General features: G+C 43.0%; 1 long non-coding RNA gene across 2 annotated transcripts in view; it reads right to left on the reverse strand.

Annotated features, from left to right (window-relative positions):
• Positions 1–22,561, reverse strand: part of LOC110394788 — a 49,571-nt gene that overhangs the window by 20,208 nt on the left and 6,802 nt on the right. The window contains exons 1-2 of one of the 2 annotated variants that reach the window (XR_002435892.1): positions 2,257–2,343; positions 1,903–2,040 (exon numbers count right to left, since the gene is read on the reverse strand). This is a non-coding gene — a long non-coding RNA (uncharacterized LOC110394788). Of the gene's footprint in view, positions 1–1,902; positions 2,041–2,256; positions 2,344–22,561 lie in introns of those variants that run through there. The other variant, XR_002435893.1, reaches the window with a different exon arrangement.

Consider the following 22,561-nt stretch of genomic DNA (forward strand, 5'->3'; position numbering starts at 1 on the left):
GTTTTGACTGAATTTCACTCAAAACGTGATATTTTATCCACTAAGCTACCTCATCTACCTGGTCTAGTACCAGATCTGGAGGCTAGTGGCCCTGCCTGTGGCAGAGGGGCTGGAACTTGATGACCCTTGGTGTCCCTTTCAACCCAAGCCATTCTATGTTTCTATGATCTTCATATTAGAAAAAACAGGAGGCGGTATTTCATTATTCACGTGTCGTATGTGACTTACAAAAGTGATCTTGCAGGCAGAGATTTTTTATTCCACCAGGTTAAAAAGTCTTTGAATAGGAGCTAGCACTACTACATTCCTAGTGTAAGTGCTATACCAAAGAGCAACTTCTTTTGAAGGTAATGAGAGAAGAGGAGAATCACTCTCCAGTGAGGATGGATTTTTACAAAAAGCCAACATTGGTGCATTTATGGATGCAAAAATCGTATGCATGCAGATATCTATCTATATGGCAAGTATTTTTTTGTCTGACAGTGACAATAAACAACTTCATCTTTCAAGTGACAAATGACTTCTTATTTGGCAGAGTTGATTAAATTTGTTTTGTGGCTAGAAAAAGAAGTTGTGCTACAATTCACTGATACAGAAACAATTAAAATAGATTGGTTTTGCTGATGCAATTCTAGACATGAAATAATTATCCCTTTATGAAATCACAACTGTAAAAAGATAATTGATTTGAACGAGTACAATTTTTCACAGAGACATGAGTGAATACAGCACTTATTTTACCTCTACAATATTTTCTTACAGTCTTTACAAACCTAACATTTAATAGTGGCTGTTTTACCATTTGCTTATTTTTATTTTATGTGTACATTTCCCTTCTGTGTATATTTAGACATAAAAATGTTGGGCCTCAGAAAAATAAGAAATTAGCTTGGAGCACTGAGCAGGAAGCAGTTTACCTAAATGACACAGTGTTTTTTCAAACTTCTATTAAATTTTCTTGCATCCACAGGCTGTCTCAGGGAGTTCATACAACATGAAGCAACTCTTATGTTTTCTGATATTAAGCCTCCCGTTTCTTTTGCCTATTGGATGCTCTGCCTAGAGAGCAGGATTCTACACAATGGCACATGCCCTGTCAACTCCTGCAAGCATTTTGACATGCAGAAACAGGACTAACATTGGCACCCCAAAGTCTGAGATAAAGAGAAATAATGCCAGATGAAGGCCACAGGTCCCACAGAAGAATTTCAAGGTGTGACAAAGAGTTGAAGGAATTTGTAGTATACAATGTAGAGGACAGATTCGGCAATAAACAATAAAAGAATGTGCTAAAATAATGTTAGTAAGAGAGGAAAGTGATCAGTGATGTTTACTTGTCAGATCAAGTAGTATCATATATTTATTTGTATAGGGTGGTAATAATTGGAACAGCTGAGGAGGAAGGCTGGTTTGCACTTGTCTATTGTAAGTAATTGAGAGTCTCCACTGCTGCAGCTGTGTGAAAGGCAAAGGTGTGTTCCTAAGATGCATGAGAAGAGATTTTTCCAATGCATACAGTGAAATAGAAATGTCACATTGGTCCTTATTCCTACAGGCTTCATCTTCGGTACTCTAAGCCAGTGATGTTGAGCATGGAACAAAAATGGCCAACAATGCTTGTGGGCAGCTGCATAAGAGGAAGCTGGATGCAAAGGACTTGCTCAAGCTGTCATAACATCAAAGGAGATAGATGTGATGGCGTTTTATTAAAAGTTACTTCCTTCTCTCCATTTCTTTAATGGAGACTAGATTAATAAAGGATAAATAACCTGGACATGAATACATCTAAACAGAAAATTTTATGAGCACTGAAACCCTGGAGCCCTCAGCAAACAAGAAAAGCAATGTAGTTTTGGGGCAGATTTCAATCAGTTTCTCACAGGGATAAGAAAATGTGGGTACCTGTAACACCAGGAGGCGGAGTCTGATGATCATTCTCGTGCAGCATTCCAGGTGAAGTAAAACAGCTCAGCTGCATATTCCATGGTACTGAAGAAAAGCAAAGCATGGCTCATGACTTCGTGCTTATTTTTGAGTGATCTGAAAAATATACAGGAATTAAGCACCTGTTTAACTACTGGACTCCATTAGAATTTTAGGAAGCACTGCACGCTAATGTAGTTAATTTACAGGAACTACTTTTGATGATACAACACTCTGCTGTTAGCAGAAAAAAATCATCATAAAGCAAACTGAAAATACAGCATAAGATAAAGTGAATTTAAGATGAGAAAAATAACATAAATGCTGCAGTACCATTTTTATTGTTCATAACAGAAAGTTGGCGGTGGTTTCTATTAACTAACAGAGAAACCGTAAAATGTAAAATTTAAAAGTGAGTGCACTATATTATGTGCTGTATTTATTCTGGCTGTACATTGCATTGATTTTGTTTTATCTCCTGCTTTGAAGTGTGTGCCATTTCCATGATGCTCTACTTTTTGAAAACAGTCCCTTATTAACATGGAGGAAGGAGGCTTTGATTAACATGGAGGAAGGAGGCTTTGACCAGCACCTTAGGACCAGGTTTTAATATATACTCAACACGGATTTTGGGGGAACTTGAATCATCAGTGCCTATTACCAAAAACAGTTTAGCAAAACAGTAACTAATGAAAAAAGAGAAAAGTTTGGATGCAATTAACTGGGAAGGTCATTCTTTCCATTCTCTAAGCACAGATTCCAGTAACCTAACAAGTTATTAATGGAGGCAGTGCACTGATGATCAAAGGAGGATCTTGAAAGAAGTAAAGATTTTCAATGCCATGCTGTTTTTCTGGCCGCCGGCCTCCTATCAACACAGTTATTTCTTCTGATTAAGTGCAAAGCCAGGTTAAAGCAGTGAATTTTTCACGGAAGAATGTGCTTTCGATTTTGGAGATATAATGAAAACCAGTTTGCATATGGTATTACTTAACAGGTTGGAGCAGAGAACTTGGTTTGGTTGAATTATTGCAACTATTTAGATATTCTTTTATAACGAACTCATTTAAGTCAATTCTAGCCAGCCTACATGCCAGTAATGTTCAACGCTTCATTTCCATGATTTACTTGAAATTTTTGATTTATAACTGCCCCACAGCATCGTGCTGTCTATTGGGTGCACAGGACTGGAAACATACACTCTTCTAATGCTGCCATTTTTCAGCAGAAAAGCCCTAGAAGAGATTACACAGAGACAGAAGGAATTGCCAGAAAGTTCATATTTTGATTAAGGAAATGAAGGCATGTATATACACAAGTATATACATGTATATACAAGGCATGTATATACACATATGCAGTTGATACACTGGAAGGAAGGAAAGCCATCCAGAGGGACCTGGACAGGCTGGACAAGTGGGCCCACGAGAACCTAATGAGGTTCAACAAGGCCAAGTGCAGGGTGCTGCACTTGGGCCAGGGCAATCCCAGGTATTTATACAACCTGGGGGAAGAAGTACTTGAAAGCAGCCCTGCGGAGAGGGACTTGGAGGTCCTGGTGGATGAGAAGCTGGACATGAGCCAGCAGTGTGCACTGGCAGCCCGGAAGGCCAACTATGTTCTGGGCTGCATTGAAAGAGAAGTGGCCAGCAGGGAGAGGGAGGTGGTGGTCCCCCTCTACTCGACTCTTGTGAGGCCCCATCTGGAGTACTGTGTCCAGGCCTGGGGCCCCCAGCACAAGAAAGACATGGAGCTCTTGGAAAGAGTTCAGAGGAGGGCGACCAAGATGATCAGAGGGCTGGAGCACCTCTCCTATGAGGAAACGTTGAGAGAACTGGGCTTGTTTAGTTTGGAGAAGAGAAGGCTTCGGGGAGACCTCACTGTGGCCTTCCAATACTTGAAGGGAGCGTATAAACAGGAGGGGGGTCGATTGTTCATGAGGGTAGATAGCGATAGGACAAGGGGGAATGGTTTTAAACTAAGGCAGGGGAGATTTAGGTTAGATATTAGAAGGAAGTTTTTCACACAGAGGGTGGTGACACACTGGAACAGGTTGCCCAGGGAGGTTGTGGACGCCCCGTCCCTGGAGGCGTTCAAGGCCAGGCTGGACGTGGTTCTGGGCAGCCTGGTCTAGTGGTTTGCGACCCTGCACTTGGCAGGGGGGTTGAGACTCGATGATCTTTGAGGTCCTTTTCAACCCAGGCCATTCTATGATTCTATGATTCTCAGATCCAGAAATCTCATTCCCTCCATAGACACCTTTGGCTTTCAGTCTTGAACAATCTCAGGGACACAGCCAGTAACATTTTGTAGGGGGTAAATCTAAAGGAGAGAAGAGCTAACGATGATTAGGTGTTGCTCAGAGAAGATATACTCACAGCAAAAGCATGAATAATCCCTATGGAAAAGGAATATAGAAAGTGATCTCTCTACAGAAGAACAGGAATAATGGTCTACATTAGCAGTAAAAGGAAGACCAAATAAATTGTTGGTCAACTTCTCAGTGGAGAGGGAAAACTGCTGATGAGCAATGGTAAGAAAGTCAAAAGATGGAGTTTCTTCTCCTCCCAAATGTAGTGAACATTTAATCCCAATGAGAAAGAGAAGGAGGCAGGTACATGAACCAGAATCACAGAATCATAGAATGGCTTGGGCTGGAAGGGACCCCAAGGATCATCAAAGTTCCAACCCCCCTGCCACACTCAGGGCCACCAAACTCCAGATCTGGCACTAGACCAGGATGCCCAGGGCCCCATCCAACCTGGTCTTGAACACCTCCAGGGACATCTGCCCTCTGACGTCACTGATTGGCCATGGGTGCTGGTGCCATTTTAGAGGCCCATCTCACTTCCAGTTGCGGGTGCAGAAAGATGCAGTACACCCCATGGTCAGGCATCCCAAACAGTATTCTATGTTAAAAATACTCATTAAAGCCTTTGATACTCTCAAAGATTGGCCATATAAGGTTAACCTTAGGATCTCTAAAAAACTATCTGAAGAAACTGAGATCTGTTGGTAGTGAGCTGGGAGAATTTGTAAAGGATAGACTGACTGTCAGCAGACTGAAAAGGTCAAAAGCAGAAGGGAAAAGCAGACCTTTCAGCTTGGCTTATATCTACAGTGAAGTTCTGGATAAAATCATCAGACCAGACGTGTAAGAATCTGGAAGATAACATGAAGCTGAATAACAAATAGCATACCAGTGTGCCAAAAATCTAATCAAGACTGCACCTAACTTATTTCCTTTTACTAGATACAAGTTCACATGACAACAAAGAATTTCTGGATTTGATACAGTTAACTTATCACAACTTTCGACACTAACACCCATGACACTATTTTGTAAATAAGACACAGTCTGGATAAAATTATCTTCTGTAGGTGCAGAACTAATGGGACACCCTGCTATGCTTCATACTAGTACTGTTCATACTGTTGATGACCAGAGCTGTTATCAATAGGTCTTTGCCAGTTTGAAAAAATGCACTGGGTGAGGAGCCATCCTTCTGCCTGCTGCTTGCTTGAACAGTGAGTCTTTAACGAATTTGCAAGAGCTGAGAAGGCCCCACTGATTCTCTTTGAGAACAAGGTCAAAATCCCAGACAATCCTGATGTTATCTGACACATGCAGGGTGAAATTCAATACAAAAGCATGCAAGGCAGGAAGAATCAACTGCACAAACACGAGATATGGACTAACTCCCCAGGCAGCAGCTGCTCAGAAACAGAGATGGGGCATGCAGTGAATCATGAGCTGGAGACAAGTCAAGAATGTCCTGATGTTTGAAAAAGCAAACACGATCCTGAGATGCCTGAGAAGCAGCATACAGCCTAGGGAAGATATGAAGCTGTATACCTTGCTGGAGACATTGATTAGTGTTTGCAACCGTATAAAGGTTTCACTGATGTAGCAAAGAGAGCAGGTCTCATAGAAGATGTGACTATAGATGAACTGTTTGCCCAAGGCAATGCTAAGGATGTCAAGAGGCCATCAATATTATATATATGTAATATTATAGCTCACCTACTCACACATACAAAGGAGCCCAGAGACACAAGGGCACTGGAGAAACCTCGTCACTCCAGTCAGGGACACAAGTCCCTGCCAGGCTGCCCAGGAGAGCCTTGGCCCCATGAGCTGGGGCTGTGGCCCAGTTGTGAGCATGTTTGTAAATGTGTGTTCAATCACAGAAGGGCTGAGGTTGCAGGGGACCCTTAGGATCATTGTGGGCAGGGTTGCCATCCGCCCCGGCTGCCCAGGGCCCCATCCAACCTGGCCTTCAACACCTCCAGGGATGGGGCATCCACAGCTTCTCCGTGCAGCCTGTGCCAGTGCCTCACCACCCTCCAAGTAAAGAATTTCTTCCTAACGTCTGACCTAAACACCCCCTCTTTTAGTTCAAAGCCATTCCCCCTTGTCCTACCACTGTTAGACCATGTGAAAAGTTGCTCCCCTTCCTGCTTATAAGCTCCTTTCAATCATATCTTTGGTTAGTCAAAATTTACTGGAAAGCTTATAAGATTTCGAACCACTGCCAGATTGCATTGGACAAAAACACCGCTCCCTGCAACGAGCTTTCACAGAAAATGAGGTGATAGAAAAATAATCACGCAAAGTGCACAGACTGAATCCGCCTGATAGGAAACATTCCTAATGCTGTCTGGTTTCAGACCTACTCTGCTTCGTGAGGCAGGATGCTTCCTTTGCCAAAAGCATTTTGAGAGCAACAATAAATGACTAGAGTGAATTAAAGAAGGAGTCTCTGAAGTTTAAAGGAAGCAATTTGCAAAACCATATTTTATGTACATCATGCACTTTTCAAAATCAGTGGCAACAATCTAAAGCAGACAGTTTAGGCGTTCTATAACTCACTACCAGCTGCAATGGATTTATTAGCTCCAAAACAAACCGATACGGAAATAGCATTTGATGTGTCTTTATATTCCATCAGTTTAATTTCTGAAGAAGCCTATTATTTAAGCTCCATTTTCTAAATATGAAAGAACAAAATAACATGATAATTGGTGGGCCCCAGCAAAAAAAAAATATTAAAGGAATGTATTTATTTATTTATTTATTTATTTTGCATAGGACTGGAAAGGCGTGTCAGAAGATGTAGTAAATGCTGGGGCAGCAGATCTCAATCCCAACATTGCATCTAGATAGATATCATCTCTGCGAGAAAACTGAACTCTCAGACTGCACAGCAGACCAAGAAAGTGTCACATGCAACTCTGTGTCAGCATTTGTATCTCTACTGCTTGCTTCCAGGCTGCTCCCACTCAATGAGTGGGACACCCTGAATCACTTACAAGAGATGCCCACCCTGTTTTACCTTCAAGCCAGCGAGCCCACTCCTCCCCAGGTTGTATTTGGTGGGTGACAGCAGAGGCCAATCCCTACCCCATGGCCATACAGATCTCAATTGATCTCTAATGAACTATCCTAAAAATGATGAAGCATCACAGATGGAGAAAAATCAAGTGGGCAGGTAGTGAGGCTGAGGACTGGCCAGAACCTGGACTGAAAAGGGAAGCACACCAAATCAGCAATACATCACATCCTGAGTTACCCTTTGGAAATACCTGCCTTCAAATTAGGGATGCTACAGCCACGTGAATTTGGGCTGTTCTTATATAAGTGGTTTGCCCAGTGTAATGTAGGAAATGTGCTGCAGAGCAAGGGTGAACATAGAAGAGCAGAGGCCCTCCAAACATCTGTGTTAAAAAAGGTCCATCTTAATTTTGCTGATGGGTTATTTGCAATATTTTGCTGCAGACAGATGAAGTCAGAAGCAACACACAGGGTACAAGCTTCAGGAAATACATCTTTTTAGCAATGCCTGGCAGCAAGTTAGAGTAAGTCAAAGCTCCTCCTCCATTTTCACCCTCCCTGCAGACAGGAATGCTGGAAATACCGAACAAGACACATACACACGAAAAATTGAGATTTTTAATAAATCAGTACGCTTCTAGTAATCCCAGATGTTATTAATGGCATCAATACGGGCATTTATTTTCCCCACACTAAAACTAGAGTTTTAATCCCCTATCGATTAAGCTGAAGTGCAGGACACACTGCAATTTCTCTGATTGATTCATGCACCTTGAGGGAATCAAGTCATCTGTAAACCAAATTATTTCTTCCCATAGAGGTCCCTGTTAGATAAATGTCTCTATAAGGAAAATATGTTCTTTACATTAAGGGCAAGAGGTCAAATATACTGCTGGCAAAAGCAGGCGGAACTTCAGTGAAGTCCAAGTGGAATATTTAACCTGACAAACACATTTCCCTAATTTATGAGAAGGTAACTTGGATTCAAGAAAAATATTGTTTTGAAAATCTGAGAATTTACACAATTCCGTACAGAACATATGTTTGGCAGTAACCATAAAGTGCTATTTACCCATTTATATAAAATCATAGAATGGCCTGGGTTGAAAAGGACCTTAAGGATCATCTAGTTTCAACCCCCAGTATATATTGAGTGCACTGAGAGCACATTATTGCAGAATTCTAGTCCAATGCCCAATTCAAATTGCCAGGATGTGCTCTGATTTTCAGTCAGGGCCAAGCATTTCCCCTTTTAAAAATGTTCCTCTTCACCTGGGCATAAAATGACAAACTGGAACATCTCAGTTATTTCATGAAAGGAAGCCTGGATACCTGTACAGAAACCACAGATAAATCACCTTAGGAAGAAAGCCAGAAGGAGAAGATGGTCCTGGAAGTCTCTGGTGCATGTGCTGATGATTGACGTCTCCTTAAGTATTCTCTTTAAAAGCTTCATGTCAAAGTTTCTCCAGCCTCTTCACAAACCAAGTTTTTGCCCATTCAGCCCAGCAGGGGAACGTGTGACAATGCAGGAGGATGAAACTCGAAAGTATTTCTGGCTCATTTGAAATATCAGCAACCACGACTTGGTGATAGAAAACGAAGTTTTTTAGACATTGTCATTGATGTAAATCTATATGATGCTATCTCAGGCAGCAACAATAACATTTGATTTTTCTTCTACATTTGTCTTGCAGGGGCTAAGCGCCTTGGGGGAGGAAAAGAAACAAGAACTCAGAGAATTCAAACATATATATTTATCTATATGCTGAATGACACCACTAAGGTGTTGAGGATGTACTACTACACATTAGCTTTCTTATCTACAGCATAGAATCATAGAACCATAGAATTGTTTGAGTTGGAAGGGACCCTTAAAGGACATCTGGTCCAACTCCCCTGCAACGAACAGGAAAACCTACAGATAGATCAGGCTGCCCAAAGCCCTGGCCAGCCTGACCTTGAATGTCTCCAGGGATGGGGCTTCCACCACCTCTCTGGGCAACTCTTGGCATTCAAAGACAAAAGCTAAGTAATTCATTGAAGTTTTTGATCTGTTTGTGTAAAAATCTAATCAGCATTTTCTGATTTTTTTATTTCATGGTGACATTCAGTCTGGACCCACACGGTCAGTTTGGGAGGAAGCCACAGTGGCCAACATGCATTCTTCTTCATGCTGAACTAAACAAGGAGCACCAGTGTTTCTTGCTCACAGGTGGCTGAAGTGGTTCATGCTGAGTTGGCTGCTGTCTAAGCATCACAGAAAACCTAGGAGGAGCATAACAGAGCTGTCTGCTGCCTTTTCAGCTGAGATGTCACAGCACTTCTTGTTCCATGTTTAATTCCATCATCCTTAGCTTGTAAAAACTGCATATCAGCTCTCAAACCAATGTGCCATTCACACTCAGATCTCTGGGCCAGGAGTGGGTGACCACCAATCCCAACAGGCTGGCCTGGTACCATCCTGCCACCAATATGCTACCTCAAATGGACAACGCATGATGTAATATTATAGAGACACCTCTCGGCAGCCCGTATGTGAAGGCTATTGTAAGTAAAACATTTTTATGATGACCTTTTTCCCCCTTTCCTTTTTTATGTATTACTGATGCCAGAGGTAAAAAGATTCAAGACTCCCTGGTGCACACGATCTTCCCAACAGAGTAAATTGTAAGGAAATTATTACATCTCTGTAAAACAAGGTAAATGAATCACTCCTTCACCCTTTCCACAGAGAATGGCTTTTACTCATTACATCATTACAAAGCTCTCCTGTTATATTTAGTGCTATAAAACTATGGAGAGCAAGAACTCTCCTTTCACTGAAGTCCTGGTGGTTGGGCCCATGAGTGGAGGTGGGTGATGCAGCATTTGGAAAACCACTTCTGTTTTCAAAACTGTGATGAGTCACTGGAATGAACCTGAGTATTTAGTTCAATTCCCTCCTTGCTGTCGTGCTAAATAAGTCTTCATTTTCATGCATTCCTGTGTAGCTGCATCTCAGCTGGATCTAACAGCACCAGCAATCTGAAGCGAAAATTGCTTTTGGTGTCTCACAGTATTTCATGCATAAAGCAGCCCTCGCAGCCAGAAGATGCAACTGCTCATCCCATGCAGAGCAGGGAAGTTACTGAGGTGTCAGGAAACAGATGGAGTTAAATTTAATGTGGTTTTCCAGTCTCCAAACAGGGTCAATCCACAATCTTTTGTGTTGTGGCCCAAGGACACAAGGCTACACTGGCATGGGAGAGCACGAAGGAAAAACACTACAGTATTTCCAGCCTAGTTCACCAGAGATGAGAGAACTCATTTAATTTTAAAATTATTTGAAAACAAAGAAACAAACACATGGTATCTGCAAATTTAGTGCAGTGAAAACGGAAGTGTCAGGTTTTGCACAGTGGGCTGCAGTGTATGCACATTGCTTCTTTGTCAGTCAGAAAAGCAGAAAGAAAGGTTTCTTGTCTACTACCTGGAAGAGTTTACTGTATCTATTTAAATGGATTCGAGAGAGGTTTCAGAGGAACAAGAAGCTCTATTTATGGGCAGCACTGCAGTAGCTGAAGACTTATTCCTACTCGTTCCTTGTGGGAGGTGAGGATTGTATATTTCCTTTTAAAACAGCTTTGTAGAAGGTGCCAGACACCACCGTAAACACCAACACTCTGTTCACACGTCCATAAAACAGCCTGGGCAGTGCCCCATGCGTGAAGCACCGCTCCTCCTCAACTCCTATCCCCGAGGACCGGCAGTGGGAGGGCTGCAGGACATCACCTCCTGCAGCACCAGGAGCCATGCTGCTGCTCGACAATGTACATCTCACCCCATGTACCACACCGTGAGATACAACCACTGCCAGCTGCTCTTCGTTAGCATGTATATTTGTATCACATTTAAACTCATTCGGATTGATCACAGCCCTGCCTTAAACTGCTGTGAAGTTTTTCCTTGCTGCTCCTATGGGAAAATAATCACAACTCAGTAAAACAACACCTCGGAATAATGACTTGGGTATGAACTTAATAACAAAGCATCAATCCAGCAATTCACTGTGATTGTGAAGAAAGAAGACAGACTTCAGCAGGGTCTGTTGTGATAGGACAAGAGGAAATGGTTTCAAACTAAAATGGGAGATTTAGACTGAATATAAAAGAAAAGTTCTTTACAGTAAGGGTGGTGAAGCACTGGAACAGGTTGTCCAGAGGTGGATGCCCATCCCTGGAGACACTCAAGGTCAGGCTGGATGGGGCTCCAAGCAACCTGCTGTAGCTGTAGCTGCATTGAACTCCCCTGTTCAATGCAGGGGAGTTGGACCAGATGGCCTTTAAAGGTCCCTTCCAAATCAAATGATTTTACGATTGTGCAGTAGTTCTTGTGGCTGAGTGGTTACAGTGATAGACTAGAAATCCATTGGGGTCTTGTGCAGGTTTGAATCCTGCTGGTTGTGAAGTGATTGATTTTAAGGTGAATGGCTTTAAACTAAACAAGGGGAGATTTAAGTTAGAACTTAGGAGAAAATTCTTTATTCAGAGAGTAGTGAGGCACTGGCACAGGCTGCCCAGAGAAACCGTGGATGCCCCATCTCCAGAGGTGTTCAAGGGCAGGTTGGGGGGCAATCCTGTCCATGGCAGGGGGATGGAGCTTGATGATCTTTAAGTCCCTTCCAACCTAAGCCATTCTGTAATTCTACAATTTTATAATGCTGTCGATGTCCTTTTCTGTTTTCTCATTCTGGAATGGGCACAGCTGCCTTTCTCCAGCTATATAGGGTAGGATGTAGGAGGAGATGTAGTCAGCAAGTTATTTTATAAGCTGAGGACTTGATAGAGCCAGAAGCAAACAAGTGCTTGACAGAAAACCAGCATCAGGTTGGATATTAGGAAAAATTTCTTCTCAGAAAGAGCAGTAAGATATTGGAAGAGGCTGCCCAGGGAGGTGGTATAGTCACCATCCCTGGAAGTCTTCAAGAAAAGGATTGATATTGCACTAAGGGACATGGTTTAGTAGGCATGATGTTGATGGGTTGATGGTTGGACTAGATGATTTCGGTGGTCTTTTCCAACCTTAATGATTCTATGAACTGGCACACACTTGCTGTGATCGACAAAACTTTATTTATGGAAATGATTCAGAACTTCCACTTTACTGTATTTTGCTGGTAGCATGGCTACGATTCATCTCCAGCTCTAGAAGTGCACCTCAGTCACAATAGAGGTGTAGGGACTAATTTTGAGCCATCAGGAATGTTTTTGGACTGTCAAACACAAGCTGTGTGTCATTGTGAGGGTGAAATAGAAGGAAGGGACCGAAGAGCACTTGACAAAAAATTAAAGGCCAGCAGAAGCACATTGCTAATTCATAGAAATCCTGCAGCCAGGCTTTAGAACAGCACTGGTACAAACTAATAGGTTACAAACCCTTGATTCCTTTAAAAACACTAATGCCAATCATCTCAAGTTTGTTATTTACTGCCTGCCTACAGAGCTGCCTTTCAGTTTGAACACTGAAAAAGAAATTTCCCTGGACAACAGGCCAACAGTGATTAAACTTTAAAATCCAATTCATTGCTTTAACCCTACACTCTCCTGTATTCTGTGAAGGGAAAAATAGGTGTTCCACTTAAAATTTAACAAAAGAGTGGACTCAATCTTCCCAGTTTGTACAAGGTAACAAACTTTTTTTTTACAAAAAGAGATAACTTGCATGATTAAAGCCAGGTTGGATGGGGCCCTGGGCAGTCCGATCTGTTGGGTGGCAGCCCTGACCATGGCAGGGGGTTGGAACTGGATGAGCTTTGAGGTCCCTTCCAACCCAACTCATCCTATGATTTTATCACTGGGAGGGAAGGGAGAAGGGAAGCTTTACCATTACTATCCAGGGCTTTATTTAGAGAGTTTTGTAAAGGGAAAAGAAAGAGCCAAAATATTCATCAGGAAAAAAAACATGCAGAATCTGTCTGGAATCCACACTGTGTCACTCCAGCTCTGTGCACTTATTACACGGAAATAGAAGCAGCCCACCCAGAACGTTCCGTCTTTTGATTAAAAAGAGGAAAGGAGAGGGGAGGGAATTGTTATCACTGTATTTGCAGCAGGGCATGCTGACGATTTTTTTTAACTTACTTTTACAAGTGCTCCATTAATAATTCATGCTGCTCCTAAATGGCAGGGCAGCCGCTATTGCTTTGTCGCATCTCACAATGGCTGAGTGACAACAGCGGCTCTGACTCCGGGCGACTATCTCTGACTGTGCCTGAGAGACACATCGCTGTCCTTCCTTTGCCATTCAGTCTGACACGGCTGTGACAAATGCCGCCGTGCTCTGTCATTCCCTTTACCCTCTGATAACAGAAATCTGCCACTTTTCAATGTGTGGTCTGCACTCTTGTCCCCCAAAGAAGCTGTATGCTAACGATGTGCAGGTTTGTTTCTGGTTGCTTTTCCCGTTACGTATTTGGATTGATTGTGCTTCAAAGAGCATAGCGTTTAAGTGCTGCTGGGGACCAGCACCCAGCTGCAGCTTGTATGGTAATGGTGTCTCCAGGGGCTGAGGGAAAAAGTAAAGGCTGTCATTTTCAGCTAGGAGACAAAGAACAGACAGTGAAAGACCACAGATGGAAAGTGCCCATTGTCTGTTGGTGCCAAGGAGCTTTTGGGCCTGAGCTGGAAGAGTGCAGTGAACCCCCAACATTACTGAAGATTTCCCAACACATAGAATCATATAATTGTTTGAGTTGGAAGGACCTTTAAAGGCCATCTAGTCCAACCACCCTGCAATGAACAGGGACATCTAAAGTGAGATCAGTTTGCTCAGAGCCCCATCCAGCCTGACCTTGAGCGTCTCCAGGGATGGGGCATCCACCACCCCTCTGGGCAAGCTGTGCCAGTGCCTCACCACCCTTATTGTAAAACACTTTTTCCTTACATCCAGTCTAAATCTCCTGTTTTAGTTTGAAACCATTTCCCCTTGTCTTATCATAACAGACCTTACTAATGAGTCTGTCCCCTTCTTTCTTATAGCCCCCCTTCAGATACTGGAAGGCTATCAGGTCTCCCTGGAACTTTCTCTTCTCCAGGCTGAACATCTGTGAAGGACATTGCATGCAGGATGTATTGCATACCCCGCTTCTGTACCATCCTCTGGTGCCTTGCAGAAGTCCACAGAGGAAAACAATCCTGCTTCCTGCCTCTGTGCTCTGGAAGCAGGGGGTTTGAAAGTTCTGGGGTTTGCTCTGACCCTGACAGCAGCTTGCTTGACCTCCTCGCTGCCTGCAGAGGAGGGCACACACCTGATGTGTTCAAACAAAATGACTCCATTCTCTGAACGTGCAATACCTATTACAGCACACTGAAGCACCTGTTCAGGTTTCTGGTTCCAGGAAGGGTCTAGGAGTCTTAATGACTATTGTCCAGCACTTTGATCTTCCCAGACAAGTGGGTGTAGGTGAGTGCAAAACAAGGATTAAACCATTGTAGCTAGAGATGCCACTTCCAGTGTATTGAATCCACCGAGCCAGCTTCAGTGCCTAATTGGGGCATATCCGGCATTCAGCTGTCATTCCCACAGCAAATGTTCACTCCACATTGCTACTACAAACACATGGGACAAAGATGTTACAAGGGCATTCTTTTTCCTATGGAGACATAGAAGGTTGCTGCTTGTATCTTCCTCTGTAGCACTGTTGTTACCAACTGCAAGCATTAAAGGTGAGCGGTGGGCATTTGTTAGAACAGCACACTTGCTCCCAAGTCCACTGAAGCCAATGGAAAAAGGATCTCCTTTCTTTCATGGGATTTTGGATCCTGCTCAATGAGACCTGGTGGTTTAGAAAACAGGATTTTTTTGGTGAGGTTTTTGATGTGGATTTTTTTTTCCTCATTCCTTTATTACTTCTCCATCTTGTGTTTGCGTCAAGAAAATGCTTTTTACACACCATACCTCCAGTGACAAGAGGTTTAGGCAGCGTTACTCCTACTATTTGTATAACATAAGAGATGTTAATTAAAAAGCTGCTCGGCAGGGCTGGAACTATTAGAAACTAGAAAGGGAGAAAGAATGAGGCAGAACAGCAAACAGGAGCAGTCTTCTGATGTTCTTTGCACATAATGTTTTTTCCCATTAAAGTTCTTTCATGGCTGCTCCACGCGTTTCTCAAAGCTCAATTCATAATGCACACAGGCTTTGCTGAAAGATAATGAGCAACTCCTAGCAAGAGTCAATTAACATGTAATCTTTGACATTTTGAATCATGAGCAGTTGCCAAATGGTTTTCTCCCCTATACAGAATGAAACGTATTGCTTAAGTATTGAGAATTTGATTTTGTTACATTTTCCTATACTCATCTGACTGTTCTGCTTTCCAGTGCCATAGTGGGAAAGTGCCCTGAGTTTGTCCAACCCTTTTCATAGAATCATTGAGGTTGGAAAGCCCTACAGAGGGATCTGGACAGGCTGGATAGCTGGTCTGGGGCCAGTGGGATGAAGACCAAATGTCAGGTCCTCCACTTTGTTCACAACAACCCCCAGGCAATCCTACAGGCTTGGGGCAGAGCGGCTGGAGGATCGTATGAAAGAAATAGACCTGGGGGTGTTGGTCAATGCTCAGCTGAGCATGAGCCAGCAGTGTGCTCAGGTGGCCAAGAAGGTCAATGGTATCCTGGTTTGTATGAGAAACCGTGTTGCCAGCAGGAGCGGGGAAGCGATTGTCCCTCTGTAATCAGCACTGGTGAGGCCGCACCTCGAGTACTGTGTTCAGTTTTGGGCCTCCCACTACAAGAAAGACATTGAGGCCCTGGACCACGTCCAGAAAAGGGCAAGGAGGCTGGTGAGGGGTCTGGAGCACAAGTCTCATGGGAAGTGGCTGAGAGAGCTGGGATTGTTCAGTTTGGAGAAGAGGAGGCTCAGGGGAGACCTTATTGCTCTCTACAACTACCTGAAAGGAGACAGGGGAGTGGTGGGGGTCAGCCTCTTCTCCCATGTAACTAGCGATAGGACTAGAGGGAATGGCCTCAAGTTGTGCCAGGGGAGATTCCGGCTGGACATTAGGAAAAATTTCTTCTTTGAAAGAGTGGTCAGGCGCTGGAACGGGCTGCCCAGGGAGGTGGTGGAGTCACTGTTCCAGGAGGTGTTCAAGAAACATTTAGATGATGTACTAATGGACATGGTTTAGTGAAATATTGGTGGTGGGTGGACAGTTGGAATGGGTGATCTTGGAGGTCCTTTCCAACCTTGGTGATTACATGATTTCAAAGTTCTAGGGACCATATAATCTTCAAGTAGAACAGAATTCAAGTCTTTTAAGCAAAATCTCTGGCACACTAAATGTATGCTGCATTGCCAGTGCAAAGTGGTTTGATCCACTGGAATATGCTGACCCTGTTCAGATGAAATGGCTCACACCTCAGGCTCACTAAAAAGTCATTAAAATCAAGCTGATAAAGCAAACAAATTTCAGCAAAAGCAGGGGTGAAGCAGCACAGAAGATACTGTTACTGAGGTAGAAAAATGGAGCAGACGCAGAGAAGTTGCTGTTCATCCTAAGAGTGACATGCTGGCCAAAGCAAGGAAACACTAACTGAAATTAACAGTAATACAGCCTATGTATTCACCAAGAAAGCTATGTTATGAAATGCATAGCCCCAACATTGTGGCTGATAAAAGTGAAAATGAGAGTGGGATGCACTACTCCAAAGATACTTCAGCAGTAAGAGGTTGCAGTCTCTTACGAAGAACAGATCAATGCAAGATTCCCAGTGAGAGAATAAAATAATTGTAGCTAGTGTTGACGGTGTATAAGCAGAAAGGTCACCAAGGGTCTGGATGGAGCAGGATCTGAGTAGACTGAAGTTTCTACTATACAATGGTAGATGGAAATGCAGAACAATTACTTTTGCAAGCTTGCAAAGGATTAGTTGGGATGAATCTAGCTGCAGCCCACTGCATCAGTTGTGTGGTAGCAATTAATATGCAGATTAGAAAAAATAAAGTTGTTTACTTTGCATTAACGCAACTTTTTCATTTCAGAATTTCAGTGAGATCTCAGGTCTTAGCACAGACACTTAGCGTGGAAGATCTCTTCCAATGCCAAAGCTCTAAATGTACAGATTGGTTTTCCAGGCATCATTGTAATGTCAAACAACTTAATTTGGGGCTTAGAAATGAAGGTCTAGTTTTGCATGACAAATCTAAAAAGGATTTAGGGAAACAATGTTCAAATGATTTACAAATACATGCAACAAAGTTGGGATTTATGTACTTGGCTTGGCTTGTGTTTGTGCTTTGCAGCTACATAAAAGCCACAGAGAGCATTGGACACGCTTAAATGGCCAAGAAAATTATTCCTAAACATTCATATTCTAGTCGCACTCACAAGCCCATCACGTAATAGGGTCTTTATTCCATTTGTTAACTCTGGATTCTAACACTGAGGCCATAGAGCCTCTCTTTCTGCCTCAAAGGAGGATCAACAGGACTGAAGTAGAGTTACCTGGCTTACTTTTAAAATCCTGCACTGATGAAAGCCTTTCCCCACAAAACTCACGGCCACAAAGTTTTATCTCTTTTTCACCTCTTTCTTCCTGACATTTAAGCTCATTTCTTTGTCCCTTTCACTGGAACTGGCTGCCCAGAGAGGTTGTGGAGTCTCCTCCTCTGGAGATATTCATGACCCACCTGGTCGCCAAGCTGTACGACCTGCTGTAGGGAACCTGCTTTACTGGAGGTGTGGACTTGATGAACTTTAGAGGTCCCCTCCAACCTGTGTGATATTCCAAAATCTCTGAGGCATGCCAAGTGCTCCTCATCTCTGAATACCAGCCCTGACCATTTCACGCTGTTTAATCTTCAAAATCATTATCATACGAATTTCATTTTTTAAGATGACTGAAAATTCATCTTCAAACAAAAAAAGTAAATTGTAACCTTATTTAAGTTGTAATTACCTGTCACCAACTAAAGAATGATACCGGTTTGACTTCTACTATTTTTATCCTACAAGTGACAAAGAAGGATTGGAAAAATAACCCCGAAGGACTGTAACATAGTCAGCAGATAAGCTTTACAAATTTTGCATAGCTGAATGTAAGAGACAGTTACACCTAGGAAGAAACACTGCATTATGGGTTGTGCATTTCTGCTAGGATGATGTACATGCTGCTGGTGAAAGTTTTTAGTTGCCTCTTGCACTGGATTGATTCATAGCGTCTCAATCCCTGCCTACAACACTGGGAAAACAGAAATCCTCGTGAGGGCAGTCAGCCCAAAATACGCTGCAGCACACAGGGATCTCTGCGGGCCGTTACCTTTGCTGAAAGCTCTTGCAATACACTGTTCTCTGCAATAAGTTTAGACCTTTGGACGCTGAGAAACTGGCAGCACAGCTCTTCGGCACGTCCTGAGACACTGTTCTGCATCTATTTTTAGAGCAGCTTCATCTCATGTTCCAGCTGTTGCAAGAGTCCTCCAGGCACCCTGTGTGTCAGCAGTGCAGCTCCCACCTTAATGCACAGAGCAGTTGAACACTCAATTAGTGGCAATGAGCTCCCAAGCTTGTTGGCATTGGAGAATTTGTTCTGTTGTTCGTGTACTGATGCTTTAGAATCTCTAGATATGCATAGCTAATTTTGTTTTTAACCACTCTAGCTATTCCTCTCAATCTCTAAAACCTCCTGAGAAGCAGTATAAGCCCACTGGTTCCCATTTCCATGATACATGCTCCCAACACATGCAATTACTGCATGCATAATTGCCAGCTCACATAGGCTCAATTATTAGTTTCTAAATCAGATATTTAACTAGTCCTTCTAAATCACGGGGAGGGTGATTTAAACGTGATTTCACATACCCTTGTGGTGTCAGCCTTAGTGAAATGGTTTGAGTGTGCAGTAAATCACACTATCCAAGTCTTAGTGCTGTCTGCTTTATAAGCAGGTCCTATCATCTCAGAACAAGTGAAGTCCTCTAAGACATAGAAACCTTTTAAATTTCTGAATATCTGGATAAAGCAAACTGTCTTAAACAAAGGTTGAAAAACAGACCAGCATACTCAGCATAACAAAAGAGCATCAAGAGATCTGAAAGCACAGCAAAAGTGGCAAGCACGTTCTGCTGAATATATAGCACAAGGGAATAAGCATGAACGTCCAATTCAGATGGATCTTGGCTCAACTGGGAAATATGCAATTAAATGACAATCTGGCTCTATGCCAAGCTGTGATATAGGACATTCTGACATCTAATGCAGAAACCTTATTGATGCCTCACAGCACTCAATGCCTTCAAGTGTTTGTGGAACAACTGAAGCATAAAGTACAGACACTAAAAGCTAGTGAACTGGGCTGTGAAAAGACAGAATAAAGTAAAAAAACAAAAGCTTGTAGCTTAAGACAAAACACTTTGAAGAATGGGCAGGGAGACAGGAGTCCTGGTGGCTTACCCACAGAATCATAGAATACTTTGAGTTGGAAGGACCTTTAAAGGCCATCTAGTCCAACCCCCCTGCAATGAACAGGAACACCTACAGCTACAGCAGGTGCTCAGAGCCCCATCCAGCCTGACCTTGAATGAGCCTTACTTACAAGTAGCAATAACTACATAAAACTGAAAAAATATCACAAGCACGGGGAGAGACTCAACACCCAAATAATTTAAACTTCTCTACTGCCTGTTAATTCTCTAGAAAAAGCTTCAGGTATCTCTCTTAAACACTTAAAATTTCTAAAAAGAGGCTCATCTTTTTGTGGACAAGAGGCAGGGATGAGCTTTCTTAGCAGGGAGTTGGTTTGCAGCGATCTGAGACTATGCAGTGAGACGGTTTCTTAAAGCCTGACGATTCTGTGCTTGGAAGTAAGCTTTTCAAAGATCTGCATGAAATTATTCAGGGAAAACTCTTAACATCTGGACCCTACTCAACAATTTACCAAAGGACGTGGTAGTCTGGGGACATCCCTGCTGCCTGGGAGATAGCCAGTGTTATGCCCCTCTACAAGAAGAATGTGAGGGAAGACCCCGGAACCTACAGACCTACATTCTAACCTCAGTCCCTAGAAAAGTTATAGAGAAGATTACCCTGAGTACTGTTGAAAGGCTTTTAAAGAAAAAAGCTTTTATCAGGCGTAGACAACATGGGTTCACAAAGGGAAAGCCTTGCCTCGGTACTTGATCTCCTTCAGTGGCAAGCCACCTGGTTGGTCTGTGAGGGAAAGGCAGTAGATACAGTCCTTCTGGATCATAATAAGGCCTTTGATACTTTCCCACACAGCATCCTTCTGGACAGTTGTCCAACTGAGTTGATAAACTGACTATATAGTAGAACTCAAAAGTTTGTAGTAAATGGAGCTACATCTGGTCAGTGGCCAGTTCCTAGCAGTGTTCCCAAGGCTCAGTTCTAGAGATAGTTTTGTTCAATCATTTTATCAGTGATCTGGGTGCAGGAGTGGAATGCAATCTCAGCACATTTGCTGATGACAGTAAACTGGGAGGTGCTCATGCCTGGAGGACAGGAGACCTTGCAGAGGGATTAGATAGACTGGAGCATTGGGCAATCAGCAGTGGCATGAATTTCAGCAATGGTAAAATGCTGGATGTTGCACCTGTGACAGAGCAGTGCCGTACTCAGGTACAGACTGGGAGTCAAATAGCTGGAGAGAGCAGCTCAGCAGAAAGGGACCTGGGAGTGCTGGTGACAGCTGGCTTACCACAAGCCAGCAGTGTGTCCTGGCAGCCAGGAGGGCAAACCATGTTATGGAGTGTGTTACACACAGCATAGCTAGCTGGTCAAGAGGTGCATCTCCTGCCACATTTAGTTGGTGTGGCCTCACCTTGCATATTGTGTGCAGCTCTGGGCTCTGCAAGTTCTCATCAATACATCAAAATTAGTTCAGGAATCCTTAGTCTAGTGATTGATGCCTGTTACTGGCATTGGAGAAGCACGGACAAGACTGAGAGGGGATCTTACCAAGTCTTATAAATATCCACAGAGTGGATGTCAAGTGGCTCTTTTCAGTGGTGCCCAATGACAGGACAAGGAGCACTGGGCACAAACTGAAACGTGCGAAGTTCCATATGAACTTGAGAAAATAATTCTTTAATTTGAGGGTGAGAGAGCACTGGAACAGCTGCCCAGAGAGTCTTCTCTGGAAATACTCAAAACCTGCCTGAACACTTTTCCATGCAACCTACTGTAGGGAGCCTGCTCTAGCAGGGGGTTGGACTAGATGATCTCCAGAGGTCCCATCCAACCCCTATGATTCTGTGGTTCTGTGGTATCCAGGGACGGGGCATCCACCAACCTCTCTGGGTAACCTGTTCCAAAGCCTAACCACCCTTATCATGAAAAAGTTTGCCTTATATCCAGCCTAAATATCCTGTTTATTTTGAAGCCATTTTCCCTTGTCCTATCACAACAGACCCTATTAATGAGTCTGTCCCCTTCTTTCTTATAGCCCCTATAGGATAGGGTAATAGTGTAAACAGAATTTTGCTGCTAAACACATTACTGTTGTTAAATCAAGAAAGACATACTTCCCTCTTGCAACACTACAAGTCTGGGCTCTTCAAGGGTACCATATGCTTTAAATGTGGCTTTGAAAGCTGTGTTCAAGCTTACCCTGGTGCTGCACTCCTGCCTCAGTACCTACTCAGGCCTGACAAAATATACTCATTATATGCACCTATAGTTGTTCAAGGCTAGTCCCACATAGCTTCCTATTGAGAATACCGCCCAGAAAAACAGTGAAACAAGTGAAAGCATGCAGCATCATTCAGCCAGAATCTGTCCTTTCATGCTTCCACTCCTCCTGCCACGGAAATACTAGCTTCCAGAAGTTAAGAAGCTCCAGGCTCACACTTGTTAAGAGCTACAGACCAAAACAAACATGTGTTGCACTATCTCCACATTAAGACATGGTGCATGGTATATCAGGTAAGATCCATTCCTGCTACGAGAAAAGCTTTCTTCCAGGAGAGGTTCCACAGATGCTTGCCCCCCCCATCTACCCATAGGCTTTTCTTCACCTTGCCTGTTTTTTGTATATCAAGAGGAAAGAAAACATAAGAATACTTGGCTTCTCTGGGCTCTGCCACAGATTTACAGCTATAGTTACTTTATTTCTCCATTTAAAAGATACAGAAAAGTGGTATTTTAAGAAATCTATTAATTCTGCCAGAGTAATATCTCTGGGACATGTATTTTCAGTGTGATTTTACACCACATACTACAGGATTCACTAGTGACTACATTCTGCTTTGCTACAAACAAATAGTAAAATAAATAGGCTTATATTAAACTTCAGAATACACAACATA

This window comes from Numida meleagris, chromosome 2, assembly GCF_002078875.1.
Source record: "Numida meleagris isolate 19003 breed g44 Domestic line chromosome 2, NumMel1.0, whole genome shotgun sequence".
NCBI lineage: Eukaryota > Metazoa > Chordata > Aves > Galliformes > Numididae > Numida > Numida meleagris.